The sequence below is a fragment of the Chionomys nivalis genome, chromosome X (assembly GCF_950005125.1).
Source record: "Chionomys nivalis chromosome X, mChiNiv1.1, whole genome shotgun sequence".
NCBI classification, from domain to species: domain Eukaryota; kingdom Metazoa; phylum Chordata; class Mammalia; order Rodentia; family Cricetidae; genus Chionomys; species Chionomys nivalis.
In genome coordinates, this window is record NC_080112.1 from 16,828,401 (window position 1) to 16,844,620 (window position 16,220).

Below are 16,220 nucleotides of genomic sequence, written 5' to 3' on the forward strand. Positions count from 1 at the left end.
ACATAGAAAAGAGAATGAAGTTTCAGTTAGAATTCAGGCTATTAGTAAACTGACATTTGAATGAGAGAGAGCTTACTCTAAATTACCTAGAAATGTCAAATGACCCCAAATCAAAGACCCCAAAACATAGAAGCAGAACTGAAGAATGAGATGCGGTAGTGAAAGAACTGTTAAAGCATTCAACCAGATGCCTTTAATGATGGCAGAAAGAGCCAAAGTGTACAGGAGCTGGAAACATTTGAGCAACGCTGGGGTGGCCCTCAGTTGATGGATGCTGGCCGCGCATGTATGAATCCCTGCGTTCAGTCCCCAGCACTGCACAGAACAAGACATGTTAGTGCGTACCTTGCAATCCCAGCACTGGGAAATGAAAGCAGGAGAATCAGAGGTTCAAGCCTATCCTCAGCTACATATTGAGTTTGAGGCCAGTCTGGGATTCATGAAAGTTTGTCTCAGAAAACCCACATCTCCCAACAAAAACTTCAAAACAATTTTTCCCCTCTAGTTTCCAAAAGGAAGTAGCAGTGACGGCTGTACTTGAGGCCAGTGAGATTTGGAACCTCTAGAATTTGCAAGACAATCAATTTGCATTATACTCTGGAAAGAATGAGGGACTCAAGTAATTTCTGGGGAGAGCTATGGTTCAGAAAAGCAGGTATTTTTCCATTTTATAGAGGAAAAACTAACCCTCCTACAGACTATGATCACATAGTGAGTGTGGCCGAACTATGACCTGCACAGACTCCTGAGTCCTCATCCCATCATGCCTCACTCTCGACCTGCCGCCTCCAAGCTTAAAATCAGAGGCAGCCCACAGAGCTTTCTTAAACTCACAAGATGGCCCCGCTAGTATATTTGTTAGGTTTGGAAAACGAAAAGTGACTGCGGGGTCATTTTTTAATGTAGACATAACAAAACGTGTTTTTCAAAGGGCATATTCAGACACCTTTCTGAATCATACGCGCCACTTCCCTATTGTGTTTTAAAGCCAGCAAATGAAATGTCATATACTTCCATAGGTCTGCCTGTTTATCTTCATGACTCAAGCTTTAGGGAAAGCAGACTTAATTAAGAAAAATAAGCAGGTAGATGGGAACTTCTGTGAAGGAACTAAAGGCAATACTGGGTCATTTCCAAGCCTTTCAAGATTGAGGCGGCACTGGGTTTCATGATGTCTAATTTGACTTCAAAGCCTATGGATACAGACACATCCCCGGCCTTGATCAGGGCTGTTTTAGGCTTACGAAAGAACATTGTCTTTACTCAGAAACAACAACAAAATTGCCCCAGGCCTCAAAGCAAAGCTTCTGAATCCATTTTGCTTAGTCTCTTTCTCCTACTTTCCGGATTTCTCAGAATGTCATTGTTTCGGGTTCTGAGATTTTCTGCCTTCACTTCACTATCTGTGCTGAGAGTTGGCAAAAAACTCTTCTCCACTTTGATTTTACGAGTCTCAAAAACCCTTTGATAACAGCTGCTCGTGCAGTATAGATGAGAAATTAAGGTTCAGACCGTTGGAACTAGGATACAAATCCAATAGAGGCCAAGATCAAGCCTCTGCCCAGTAATCTTGTTATTTAGGCCCCCAGTATAGAGCAACACTGTGCTGGCAAGGATGAAAATTTGGAGAAATCCATGATATTATTGTTACCACAGACAGAGAACAAAAAGACAAGATTTCTGCCATCTGTAGCTGTCCCAATCACTTCTGGCCCTGGAGAACAGCAGATGAAGAAGGCTGAGAAAGTCAGCTGAATGAATCACGCTATGATATGTTTATAATTACCTTTACAACATCCTTTCTGAAGAGCAAAAGACAGAATCTTCATCCAAAGCATTTAGCACAGTGCTTGGTGATTATTAGCTCTTACTAATTCTTCTTTAGTGGAGGGGAAGGTGACTAACTGGGTAAGAGTTCTTGCTATACAAACATAAGGACCTGTGTTCTAATCCCAGCACCCACACAAAATGCTTGGCGTGACACATACCTGCCTGTGACTATGACACTGTGAGAGGCTGAGCCAGGAAGATCATTGGGTCTGGTGGCCACCAGTATAGCTTTAGGCTCTCTAAGAGTATCTTGTCTCAAAATAATATAGCAGGAAGTGATAGAAGGAAAGAATGCCTGACATCCTTCTTTGGTCTCCACATGCACACACGGGCAAGTGCATACACACTCACACACACATACACACTCTCTCACACATCACACCCTTGTGAATATAGCACACACATAAAATAATAACTTTAATAACGTTTCTTTAATTTCTTGCCATTCAGTTATCAGTAGTTTGGGCTTCTAGCAGTTAGAAATAGACAGAACATGGCAGTGTAATCAATGAGGATATAAACAAACAAGTTTATGAACATTACCATTAATAAGACTTATTTCTGCTTAGTTTTTATTTTATTTTTTTATTGATTTTTATTGAGCTATATATTTTTTCTCCCCTCCCCTCCCTTCTACTGCCCTCCCCTTCTGCCCACTCCCATGGTCTCCATGTTCCCAATTTACTCAGGAGATCTTGTCTTTTTCTACTTCCCATGTAGATTAGATCCATGTATGTCTTTCCTAGGGTCCTTTTTATTGTCTAGATTCTCTGGAATAATGAATTGTAGGCTGGTTTTTCTTTGATTTATGTCTAAAGTCACTTATGAGTGAGTACATATGATATTTGTTTTTCTGGGTCTGGGTTACCTCTCTAAATATGATGTTTTCTAGATTCATCCGTTTCCCCACAAATTTCATGATGTCATTATTTTTTTCTGCTGTGTAGTACTCCATTGTGTAAATGTACCATATTTCTTATCCATTCTTTGGTTGAGGGGCATTTAAGCTGTTCCCAGGTTCTGACTGTGACAAATAATGCTGCTATGAACATAGTTCAGCACATGTCCTTTTGGTATGATTAAACATCCTTTGGGTATATACCCAAAAGTGGTATCGCTGGGTCTTGAAGTACATTGTTTCCTAATTTTCTTAGAAATCACCATACTGACATCCAAAGGGGTTGTACCAGTTTGCATTCCCACCAGCAATGCAGAAGTGTTCCCTTTACCCCACATCCTCCACAGCATAAGCTGTCATCAGTGTTTTTGATTTGGGCCATTCTTATAGGTATAAGATGGAATCTCAGAATTGTTTTGATTTGCATTTCTCTGATGACTAAGGATGTTGAACATTTCCTTAAGTGTCTTTCAGCCATTTTAGATTCCTCTGTTGAGAGTTCTCTGTTTAAGTCTGTACCCCATTTTTTATTGAATTATTTGTTCTTTTGATGACCAATTTCTTGAGTTCTCTGTATATTTTGGAGGTCAGCCCTCTGTCTGACGTGGGGTTGGTGAAGATCTTTTCCCATTCTGTGGGCTGCCATTTTGTCTTGTTGACCGTGTCCTTTGCTTTACAGAAGCTTTTCAGTTTCAGGAGGTCCCATTTATTAATTGTTTCTCTCAGTGTCTGTGCTACTGGGGTTATATTTAGGAAGTGGTCTCCTGTGCCAATGTGTTCAAGTATACTTCCCACTTTCTCTTTTATGAGGTTCAGTGTGGTTGGCTTTATGTTGAGGTCTTTGATCCATTTGGACTTGAGTCATTCTTCTACATGTTGATTTTCAATTATGCCAGCACCATTTGGTGAATATGCTTTCTTTTTTTTCCATTTTATATATTTTGCTTCTTTGTCAAAAATCAGGTGGTCGTAGGTGAGTGGATTGATATCCCGGTCTTAAATTCGGTTCCATTGGTCCTCTTGTCTGGTTTTTTTTCAATACGAGGCTGTATTCAGTATTGTTGGACTGTAGTAGAGTTGGAAGTCAGGGATTGTGATGCCTCCAGAAGTTCCTTTATTGTACATGATTGCTTTGGCTATCCTGGGTTTTTGCTTTTCCATATGAAGTTGAGTATTTTTCTTTTGAGGTCTGTGAAGAATTTTCCTGGGGTTTTGATGGGGATGGTATTGAATCTGTAGATTGCTTTTGGTACAATTGCCATTTTTACTATGTTAATTATACCTACCCCAGAGCATGGGAGATCTTTCCATTTTCTGGTGTCTTCTTCAATTTGTTTCTTCAAAGACTTAATATTCTTGTCATACAGTTCTTTCATTTGTTTGGTTAGAGTTACTCTGAGATACTTTATGTTATTTGTGGCTATTGTAAAGGGTGATGTTTCTTTGATTTCTTTCTCAGCCCATTTATCATCTGTATAAAGGAGAGGTACTGATTTTTTGAGTTAATCTTTTTTTTTTAATTTCTTTTTTTTTATTCTTTTTTAATTAAAATTTCCAACTGCTCCCCGTTTCCCATTTCCCTCCCCCTCCTCCCACATATTGCCCACTCCCCCCGCTCCCCTCCCCCTATCCCCACTCCTCTTCTCCTCCCCCCAGTCCATTCCCCCTCCCTCTCAATACTGAAGAGCAGTCCAAATTCCCTGCCCTACAGGAAGACCAAGGTCCTCCCACTTCTATCTAGGTCCAGGAAGGTGAGCATCCAAACAGGCTAAGCTCCCACAAAGCCAGTTCATGTATTAGGATCAAAACCTAGTGCCATTGTCCTTGGCTTCTCATCAGCCTTCATTGTCCGCCATGTTCAGAGAGTCCAGGTTCAACCCATGCTTATTCGGTCCCAGTCCAGCTGGCCTTGGAGAGCTCCCAATAGATCAGTTCCACTGTCACAGTGGGTGGGTGCACGCCTCGTGGTCCTGATTTCCTTGCTCACGTTCTCCCTCCTTCTGCTCCTCATTTGGACCTTAAGAGCTCAGACCATTGCTCCAAATTGGGTCTCTGTCTCTCCTTCAATCCATCGCCAGATGAAAGTTCTCGTGCCATTCTCCTTGGCCTCTCATCAGCTCTCATTGTCCGCCACATTCAGAGAGTCCGGTTTTATCCCATGTTTTTTCAGTAGCAGTCCAGCTGGCCTTGGTGAGCTCCCAATAGATCGGCCCCACTGTCTCAGTGGTTGGGTGCACCCCTCATGGTCCTGACTTCCTTGTTCATGTTCTCTCTCCTTTTGCTCCTCATTATAACCTTGGGAGCTCAGTCCGGTGCTCCAGTGTGGGTCTCTGTCTCTATCTCCATCCATCGCTAGATGAAGGTTCTATGGCGATATGCAAGATATTCATCAGTATGATTATAGGATAGGTTCATTTCAGGTTCCCTATCCTCAGGTGCCCCAATGAACTAACTGGGGACATTGCCCTGGGCATCTGGTAGCCATTTCAAGTTCAAGTCTCTTGCCAACCCTTAGGTGGCTCCCTTAACTAAGGTATGAGTTTCCCTGCTCCCCTATCCATTGAGTTAATCTTGTATCCTGCTACATTACTGAAGGTGTTTATGAGTTGTAGAAGTTCCTTGGTAGAAATTTGGGGGTTATTTCTGCTTATTGACAAGAATAGATGTCAGCTGTGAACATCAGCTTCACAGGTATGATGGTCAGCTTTAAATGTTAACTTGGCAGGCAACCATGTTGTTCTTCCATAAAACACTAATCTAAATGTGCCTACTGTTTGTACCTGTAAATAATATCTACAATTAATTGAATTTAAGAACATTGCTCTCAATCCACACATTTGGGCCTTTTCCTATTAACTGAAAGACCTTATCAGCTAAATTGAATTTTCCATATTGAAGAAGAAATTCTACCTCTGCCCAAGAGTTTCTAGTTTCTATCTTGCCTTATAAATTGTCTTATTGAAAAGAATAAATAAATAAATTGTCCTATTGATTTTAGAGTTTCACAGATAGTTTCCATAGTTGTGTAAATCAACTCAGGTATGTGCACTCTGTGTGTGTGTCCCATTCAACAATATATGAAAAGAAAGACTAGAGAAGGGATGCTTAGACAGGCATTGGGGTATACTTTTATTCATAGTACTTGGAAGGCTGATGTGGAAAGATCTCCATTAGTTCAAGGCCAGCCTGAGTTACATTGAGACCTTGCCTCAAAATTACAAAACAATATTACTGAGGACAGCACTTGCTTGCTTACAGAACATACAGGAATCAAGATAAAACTGAGCTAGAAGCTTCCTTCCAGCCGATCAGACTTCATAATGCCGGAAGTTTCTATGCAGGCTTCTATGGTGGTGGTGGGGGAAGAAGAGTCAACAACAGCCTAGCTCAGCTATGAACTCTGTGTACTTCATTATTAATCTGTTAGGCAAGGTGGGCTATTAGTGAAATGGTGGTATAACTATTATGGAAGCAACCAATCACTTTCTGATTGCATTTGAGGCCCACTCCACAGGAGGGAATTCATGTCTGGTACTGTAGACCTAGTTGGGAGCGATTATAAGCTTTCATGGGGAGCCTACTGTTTTTGAATTGCTAAAATGATCATGATATGCCTGTCACATTGCTTTATCAATAGTTACATGTATGTTGTGCTGCTGTCAGCGTTGGTAAGAAAAGAATTACCAAAGATCCTCAAAACTGGTCAAAGTTCTCAGAATAAGTGACTGTTTAATGCTTAGCCCTAAATAGGACCTATATACTCAAACGTGGAGGGAACATCACAGAAGAGAAAGCTGAAGGAAGGTAAGGGCTGGAGGAAGGTAGAGTGCTGGGGAATGCTGTTTTCTTGGTGCAATGTTGCTGCTATCCTCTCAAATTCCCGGCAGCTGTGATTACCTACACAAGCCCTGTGCAGATTAGGCGATCAACGTTTGTCCATAGGGTGAGGTTGTGGGGATCCTTTCCTTTCTGAGGTTTTGTAGGGGTGAACATTTTTGTGAGTGGTATTAGCCTGTAGTAAGTTGCCCATGTTCTTGTAAGCAATGCTAACTAAACCTATTGGAGTCACACACACACACACACACACACACACACACACACACACACGAAGGCTTTGAAAATAGAGCAGGGACTAGTTGGGAGGAAGAAGAATCCACAGGAGGGGAAAAGGACAAGAGAGGGTGAATATAATCAAAATACATTATATATGTATAAAAAGTCATAACAGGCTTATTGTTTTGAATAATTAATATACGATAATAAAATGGTAATAGATAGTATAGAACAAAAATGGAGGAAAGACTATTTGAAGCATACACACTGACAAATGCAGTTAAAAGGAAGAAAGATGTGGAATTACCAAACACCATCATGAAAAGTTTAACTTACATTGAGTATAGTGAAGACATAAATACAGTATACAGCAGTTAAAGGAGCAAGTTTGAATGATATGGATAATTAAACCTTCTTCAACATACTGACATTCCTAAATGCTGTAAAGAATTTGTCTTAAAATTTTTTCTTATAGCTTACTGGCAAAAAAAAGATAGTTTATATTTAAATAAAAACCCAACTTAGAAACTTGGAACTCATTCTAAATTTTGTAAGCCAAACGAATGACTTTGCTCTCTATTCTATGAGAAAGGCTATGCTGGGGTTGTATTTCATGCCATGGCATACTGTGATCAGATATGTTTTTAAAAATGATCACACAGATTGCTGGGTGAGGGAGACTGAAGTGGAAACGGAGAGGCCAGTTAGGAGACTGGCCGCAGTCCAAGACTAAGGTTATGCCAGCAACACTAGACACCAGAGAGGAATGTGGAGACCTGGCTGGGTTCTGCACACTGAGCGGTGTTTAGGACTTCCTGAGCTACCTGATGATTGCTGGGTTTCTGGCCCATGGAAGGAAATAGATGGAAATGTCATCAGCCGAGATGGAGAACGCTGGATGTGAGCACGGCTCGTTGAAGAGGATGCTGAGGGGTGACACAGCAGCAGGAGTTCTTTTGAAGATAATTTTATTGAAATGTCTGGGAACCATCAGGCCGTTGTCAAGCTGGCAGCTAAATGCATAGGGTCCGAATTTCAGAGCAGAGCGCTTATCTGAAGACGCAAATATGTGAGTCATCTTCCTATGAATAGTTATTGAAGACGGGCCCGTAGATAAAATCACCTCAGAAGACAGCGTGGCATGAGAAGGGGTGAATATTGAAAGATTAAGCACTGAGGAGCTGCAATATTTAATGGCCAGGGCCGGGCGGTGGTGGCGCACGCCTTTAATCCCAGCACTCGGGAGGCAGAGGCAGGCGGATCTCTGTGAGTTCGAGGCCAGCCTGGTCTACAAGAGCTAGTGCCAGGACAGGCTCCAAGGCTACAGAGAAACCTTGTCTCGAAAAAATTAAAAAAAAAAAAATTAATGGCCAGGCAAGTGTGCCTGCTCAAGATATAAGTTCAATAAATGTTCAGTGAACTACTTTATAAAAAACAAATGGCTCCAATGCACCTGTTGTTGATGCCGGGGCCCATAGAGATCCCAAGTGAATGCCCCTAAATACCGCAATGGATTCTTGAAACATCTCCCATTCGCTTGGCACTCCTCCAATCTTCCGCACAGAGGGTTGGGAGATTGCTGCCAAGTGGTACTGAGCTTCATTCAAGCTGGACCTGGTTCTCGCCTGTTTACTTCTGCAGCCCAGAATGAATCCACACAGGCTACTTTTACTCATTCACTTTCTGGACCCATGAAATTATATATCTCGGTTCTTGCTATTGGGATTTTAAATACCGCTAGCTCTTTAAAGGTGCACATTTTGTAAAACGTGCATCGGCACTTTCTGAAAGCACCCCGATCGCAGTGGGGTGGCATGATGAAATATTTATTAAGTGACTACTCCCCCCCCCAGCACAGTAGGGGATAGTAGGGAAAAACATAATGTGTAGCACCGAGGAACTTTCAGTCTATTTAAGGAGACAAGACCGCTACTAATGGCAGAAGCACAGAGACAAAACCGCAGGAATAGGATGTTTATCACCCAGCCTAAGAGCTAGGGTCTACTGGAGTTCAGCGCCAGGCCCGGTGATTTACATTTACAGAACAAGACCTCCAAGGGACTTGATGGAGTTACGCTGCTCTCACTCAGCCACTCCTCTTGCTCCTAGGAGGAACCGGACAGAAACCAGATTTGACAAACAGATCTCAGGGGAAGGATCTGCCAAACCACCTGCAGAAACCAATTCAATCCCACATAATAGAATTTGATCCTCTTTTAAACGATTTAGGCCACTTGAGAGTTTTAGAACTCAGTTCCCAAATTAATTTAGCATTTATCTTCCAGACAGGCTATTACAGCTAACAATAAAGCCCTGTTAAAGGAATTTCGATGAATGTGGCCGAGGGAAGAAGCTCCTCATTTCTCATCCCGCTTGCCTTGTCTTCAGCATCTGACACTGCTGACCAGCTACTCCTACTGCTCACCCTCCGAAGCACTGCATGCTGCCAGCAACGCCCCCTCCTGCCACCTCTCCCACTGCACATCTTTGAGCTCAGTGGTGCTTGTCAAATATTACTGAATGACTAACTGGGCACTTCCTGTTCCCTTCTGTGCTGCTGCTTCTTCCTTTTCCCTCCAGCCCTGACCTGTTTCTCTTTCACTGTGCTCTCCTTCCCCAAGTGGTCCATCTGTTCTCAGGGTTTCAGCTGCTATGTGCACACTGATGTCCCCCATCAGCATACTTCCGTCTGCACTTTTAAGCCCCTATCACCAGGGACCTTTCCTAGGTGTGTTGCAGCCAATTCAAAAATAGTATGGTCAATGAGGAACTCCTGTCTTTCTCCTTAAGGTTACTGTATTAGTTACTTTCTTCTGGCTGTGATTAAAAAAAAAAACTGCTATCAAAGGTGAATTAAGGAAGAGTTTGCTTTGACTTATGGTTCCAGAGGACTAGATCTCCATGATGGCATGGAAGGCATGGTGGCAGGAGCAGAAAGCTATACAAGAAGCAGACAGTGAACTGGAAGTAGAGTAAGGCTATAGAACCTTAAAGCTCATCCACAATGACGTACTTCCTCCAACAAGGCTAGACCTCCAAAATAGTTCATAACTTCCTCAAACAGCTCCAACAAGCAGGGACCAAAGGGTTGAATACCTTGGCCTATGGTGTGCATTATTCATTCAAACCACTACAGTTGTGCTAATTTCTGTACGGTGAATGGAAGCTTAGAATCTCGCCATCGCTTCAGTAAACATGAGAAAACTTTCCACGGCACATATTCTGTCTCTCTGTCTCTGCCTCTGTCTGTCTCTTTCTATCTTTCTCTGTCTCTCTGCCTCGCACTCTTGCACCCTCCCCCATTCTGTGCCTGGGGTTTTGTACGATCACTTGTGAGATCCTAGCAATGTGCCCTCTGTGGCTTCCTTCCCACTGCATTTCCACTGTTCATTATGTGCGCTCCTACCATTGCTTACTTCAGTAATATTCCTTGAGACTAGATCTTATTCATGTATTCCAGGCTGACTTTGAACTCTCTATAGCTGAGGACAACCTTGAACTTTGAATTCTTCTGTCTCTGCCTCCCAGGGGCTGAGATTACAGGCATGCTGCCATCATACCTGGTTTATTCGGAGCTGGAGATTAAACCTATGACTTTGTGCATGCGGGGGAAGCACTCGGCCAACTGATCTACATCCCAGGCATGGTTGCCTAACAACCTGAGTTTTATCCTAAGAACCCATGGTTGGAGGAAAGAACTAACTACCTAAAGTTGTCCTGAGACTCCCACATAAGGCCTGTGGCACCTGCAAGTGCACACAAGTATGTGCATGAACACATAATATTAATAATGACCATGATTATGATGATTATAAGAAATACATAAAATGTAAGAGGAGACATAGGAGGTGCTAAATGGGGGTAGGGAGTGGATATGATCAATATACATTTTGTGTGTGTGTATATATATATATATATATGAGAATTTCAAAGAATAAAAAATAATATTTATTGAACAAAACGAAAAAATATAGCTTAAAGTATATATATCTTTCACCTAAAATGTCCTTCATATCACTTTTTGGCTGACAAAATACTTTCACAGCCTCTAGATCAGTTAAGAGTGCTTCTTGGACTGAAGATGTTGTTCTGTTGGTTCTATTATAAAAAAGACGGCTTTCTGCTACAAGTAACAAAGCCCTAGGAAGAGTGACTCATACAAGTAAGAAGGATGTTTTTCTCACATAAGTCCAGAGGAAGCTGGCAGCTGGCATCTAGCCACTGGCACCATCAAAAGTCTAGACTTTTCCAATCTCTCTGCACTGCCATCCATCCTCTTTGTGGGCTTTTCGTCTTTGTTGTCGTCAGTAATTGAGCTGCAAGATGCCTATTAGAACCCCAGGTATCACGCCTGCATTCAAGGCAGAGACTAGCAGGAAGCAGGCAACATTAGCAACGGCTTTTCTTCCAGAAAGAAAAACTCTACCCTCAGCCCCTCAGCCATCTTTTGTTTAGATATCATTAGCTGTTAAGTATGTCACTGTCATATGGCCACCTTAAGCTCCAAGGGAAGCCGAGGAAATGTTTGGCTTTTCAAGCCATTGTTGTAGATGCAGACAAGGGGAACGGGAAATGGATGAAAATCCCTGCTGGGTTACCCAGCCCGTGAGGGTTTGCTGCAGTCCTGTTTCCTTTGGTCTACACTGCCACCTGAAATGTAGGATGTGCACCTTCATTTTGAAGTTAAGGAAGTTAGGATCCAGAGAAGGTAGGTGATTTGCCCAAGGTGCAGTCATAGCTGACTTCATGATTCCCACTGAGAGCTTTACTCTACTATTTCTGTGTGACATAGGCTCCCAACTCAGGGCATATTAAGCTCCAGGGAAGTTAAGACCCTGAGGACTTTGAACCAGACTATTTTTTTAAATTTGTCTCTCACATCACTCTCTACACCCCTCTATACTCCCTGTATACATCCAACTCTCCATTGTTCTTTGGTGCTAGGCAACAGGAGGCTGCTGTTTCTTCACAGGCACGGATCCCTCCTCAACTAAGAATTACCTTCCTTTTCCAAACTGACCTGAATAACACCCCAAACTTTGTTGATCAAGCTGAAATCATATTCACACTGCGGGATTCAGATTCTCCCAGCTAAAGCATTCTTTATTTTTTTTCCAAAATGCCCTGGGCTCTATTATAAGATTTTATTTATACCCTGATCGTTTCTTCCTTTCTTATCTGTCTCCTTCAATCATAAGCTCCTTGACGACTCCTGAGCCTTATCTTTGTAACCCAGTCTCTAGTATCTGATACAGCAACAAGAGAACATTTCCGGCAAACATTTTCTTTGTAACAGCTTTGTTGCAATGTAATTCATATGCTGTAAAATATGCACATTAAAAGTGTGCAACTTAGGTTTAGTATGTTCACAGAATTGTGCAAAAGCCATCACCTCCCCTAGGTGAATATTTATCTTTCCCATTCCCTTCTCCAGCCCTAAGTACTAATTCATGTCCTCTCTCTGTAGGCTTGCCTATTTTGAACCTTTCACTTAAATATAATCATATATGTAGTCTTCTGTGTTTGGCTTTTTCAAATAGCCCGAAGTTTTCAAGGTTCATCACTGTCATAGCGTGTGTTCGTATTTCATTACATTTAATGGCTATACCTTTTTTTATTCATACAAATTTGGCCTGTTTCTTTTCTTTGCTTTTCTGCAGATTTTATTTTGCTACTGTAAATATGCTCCCATTAACAGTGATGTACAATTATCTGTTCAGGTCCCTGCTTTCAGTCCCCACGTCGAATTGTAGTACTGGGTTATATCACAACTTTATGCTGACACAAATGAAGGTTTGTTTGTCTTTTTCCGTTGAGCTATACCATTTAATGGTTTCACCCAAAATGGTGGAGGGGACATTTTTTTCTATGTCCTTGTTAATGCTTGTTAGCACCTCGCATTTTGGTTACAAGCATGCTGCTGAATGTCAAGTGCTATCTCCCTATGGTTTCAGTTTTCATTTCCCTGAATAAAACATCGAGTATCATTTCGTGTGCTTCCCAGGCACTTGTATCTTCTACAGGAAAATTCCTCTTCAGATTCTTTTTGCCTTTTAAGTTGAGCTCTTCATTTTAGGTTTGAGGTCAAAGAACTTTTTGTATATTCTACATATAATTTCCTCATAGATTTATGATTTTTCAAATATTGGCCACCAAGATTCTTTATTTATTTTAATTTTTAAGGAAAACTACAAAGTAATTGGTGTCATTATGACATCTTCATGCCTAAGCATTCTTGTACTTTGTTCTCCTTCGTCTCCCTGCTACTCCCCCATCTCTTGCCCCAGCCTCCTTCTGATTCTCTTCTTTCCTCTAAGCTAGTACCTCTTCTGCTTTTATGTTGCATGCTCTTCACTATCTTATCTTTTTCTCCTTGAAAAGCATTTTTAACAAAAAGAGCTCTTCAAATTTCTCTTCAAAAATTCAGGTATTCCTTGCAAAAAAAAAAAATAACAGACATTCGAACAAAGTTTGCCTAAAGAGATCATTTATAAACCATAGTTTCCATAACTTCCAACGTAAAACTGGAGCTGGTTCTCTCAGGGAAAACTTTGTCCAGTGACTTAGGCAACACAAGATTTTTTTTGTTTGTTTGTTCTGATAAAGACATCAAAACAGCAACAACAAACCTCCAAATATGATCCGTTACCTTCAAGTGGTCTCAGAAGAAAAGTAAAAGAGAAAAGGAAGCAACAAACCTGGACATGAGCTTGCCACCCTCTCCTAAGCACACACAGTATTTAAAACCTTATGGCCAGCTCTACAGCCTCGGGCATTTGGCAACACTTTTTCTCAGTCTCAAGGCATCTTAAGGCATTAAATTTGTCATCCCCATTCCAGCAGTTTCTCCTGTTTTTCACACTACATATTGGCCCTTTCCAGTTGTAACTGGCAGATAACATCTCGCTATGTCAAAAAACCCTGTTGAAAGGAAGAAGGCAGTGGCACATCCACTAAACCCTGAAGTCTGCAGATCAGCTTTATAGTAGTGACCCCCGTCTGTTGGCTCAAACAACAGTTAGTTATAAGAAATCCAGGAGATTGTACCTGTGAAGTTGTTACTGTCATTGTTTTTAACTGATTGACATTCTTTTCCAGTAAATGTGTTTTCTATTAAAAACAACAACAACAACAACAACAACAACAGCAACAAAACTGCCATGGACCCTGTGTGGGTCTGAGCTAGTTACTCTGCATATATGTTATGGTTGTGTAGCTAATTGTTCTTGTGGGATTCGAACAGTGGGAGTGTGTGAGGGGGCATCTCTGACTCTTTTGCCTGTTCTTGGGACCCTTTACATCCCACTGGTTTGCCTCACCCAGCCTTGATATGAGGGGTTTGTGCCTAGTTTTATGATTACTTGGTAGGTTATGGTTAGTGGATAATCCTTGGAGGCCTGCTCTTTTTATTTTTTTAAAAGGGAAATACAGGAGGAGTGGATCTGAGGGAGAATGGAGGTGGGGGTGGGCTGAGAGGAGTGGAGGGAGGGGAAACTGTGGTCAGGATGTAATGCATGATGAGAGAAGAATAAAAGGAAAAAACCCTGTTGTCTTGGTATTTCGAGCACTGTAGCTGGCTACTTCAACCAGCAGGAGGATTCGTATTGTAAAGGTCGCTTTCAGCGGGGATCAGGCAGGAGGCTTAGTGTAGCCCTGTCTTATTGGAATTGTGCTTTTTGTTTGTTGTGCCCCTTAAACTTGTCCTTATAGTCTGGGAGAATAAGGATGGCAGAATCTAGCCAAAAGAACCAGGCTCCACTACAGGCTGAGTGTTCAGGCAAGTCCTATCTGCGCTGCTACTCACAAGGCTCCACGCCGTCATTTTCCTCAATTTTAAATGATAATCATGATTACATTCGCATTACACTAATTTGGAGCCAGAAGCAGGAGGGGGAAGGGAAGAGGGAGAGAGGATTTGTCAACCTCCCCTTCTCTCCTCTGATTTGTTGGTTTTCCTGTGGTTTCTATTTCTGCACAGAATACAAAGTGTGAAACATGACCCAAAATATAAAAATTGTTTACTGTAGCTAGAAAGAGTTGAGTGGAGAGGATTAAAACATAGACTTCCTCTTTTCTGAATAGAAACGAAGGAGGACTGGATGGGAGGAGCAGAATGAAAGAGGGGAGGACGAACTAGGAGGAGAGGAGGTAGGGGAAACTGCAGTTGGAATGAGAAAGAGAGAAGGGAGGAAAGGAGGGAGGGAGGGAGAGAGGGAGGGAGGGAGGGAGGGAGGGAGGGAGGGAGGGAGGGAGGGAGGGAGGGAGGGAAAAACTTGGGCTTCATTATAAAGCCATAACTTAAGTTTGCAGGGCCACTTCATTGGTCTATCAATAATGGGAAGCCGCGAAAGCTGTAAAGAAGTCCTCCCATGACAGTGTGGGGGTGAGCTAGAGCAAGACATAAAACTGTAAGAAACATGTAAACAACTGCTTGTTCATGTCTCACAAACTTTAGACAGAAATAAGGACATTTAGGCTATATTTAGAGGAATGGAGAGGGTTGCACATTTGATACATGGCAGAAGGAATGGAGAAAGCACAGTATTCATAGGTGGACCGTTGAAGAATCATTAATAAGAAATGAAATACAAGAGATTCAGGATACCATAGTTTTGTTTGAGACATATTGAAGTTATTTTGAAACATCAAATATGTTTGAATAAATGAGGTAATATTGATAATAAAAATAGTCATATAAGAAGACTATTTTGAAATTTAATTCCATCTTCATACTTTTTCTATAAAAAGAATACTTCAGGGAAAACAAAGAAGCCAGCCAATTAATTTCTTTTCATAAAAGTAAAAAAATGAAAGATTCTTATAAAGACAAATATTATGTTTTCTTATATATTCTGAATCATATCATATCAATATTTACATATTTACATATCTATATATGTCTGTCTATCTATCTTTCCATCTATGTATAGCTATCCATATATGTATATTATATACATTCCATAAAAGTAGAAGCAGGATGAACATGAACAGTGAAAGTGGAAAAAGGAAAATGAGCTAAATACATGATATATATGAATCAAAGTATTATAAACCTCATGATGCTATATAATATGTAAAATACTACCTAAACATTTTAAATAATATTGTACACAAGAAAATTATTGAATTATAACATAATTTTTCAAACTCTACTGATATAATTAATAAAAACAATTCCTAGTGTTTCTTAGTCTCATAAAAATGAGACAACCACCTGAAATGGAAATATGAGTTTTCTTTAAGGATATGTCAGACTCTGGAAGGTGTACCAAGAGCCAATGCATTTCCCACACTCATAACTATATGTGCAGTACAAACTGAACTCATTAAGTTATGAAAAAAGAGAAATTGGGAGTGGGTGGAGGGATTGGAAAGAGTAGGGGAAGGAGCTGGGGATAAATATGACTAAAATACCTTATATAAATTTACGAAATTCTTA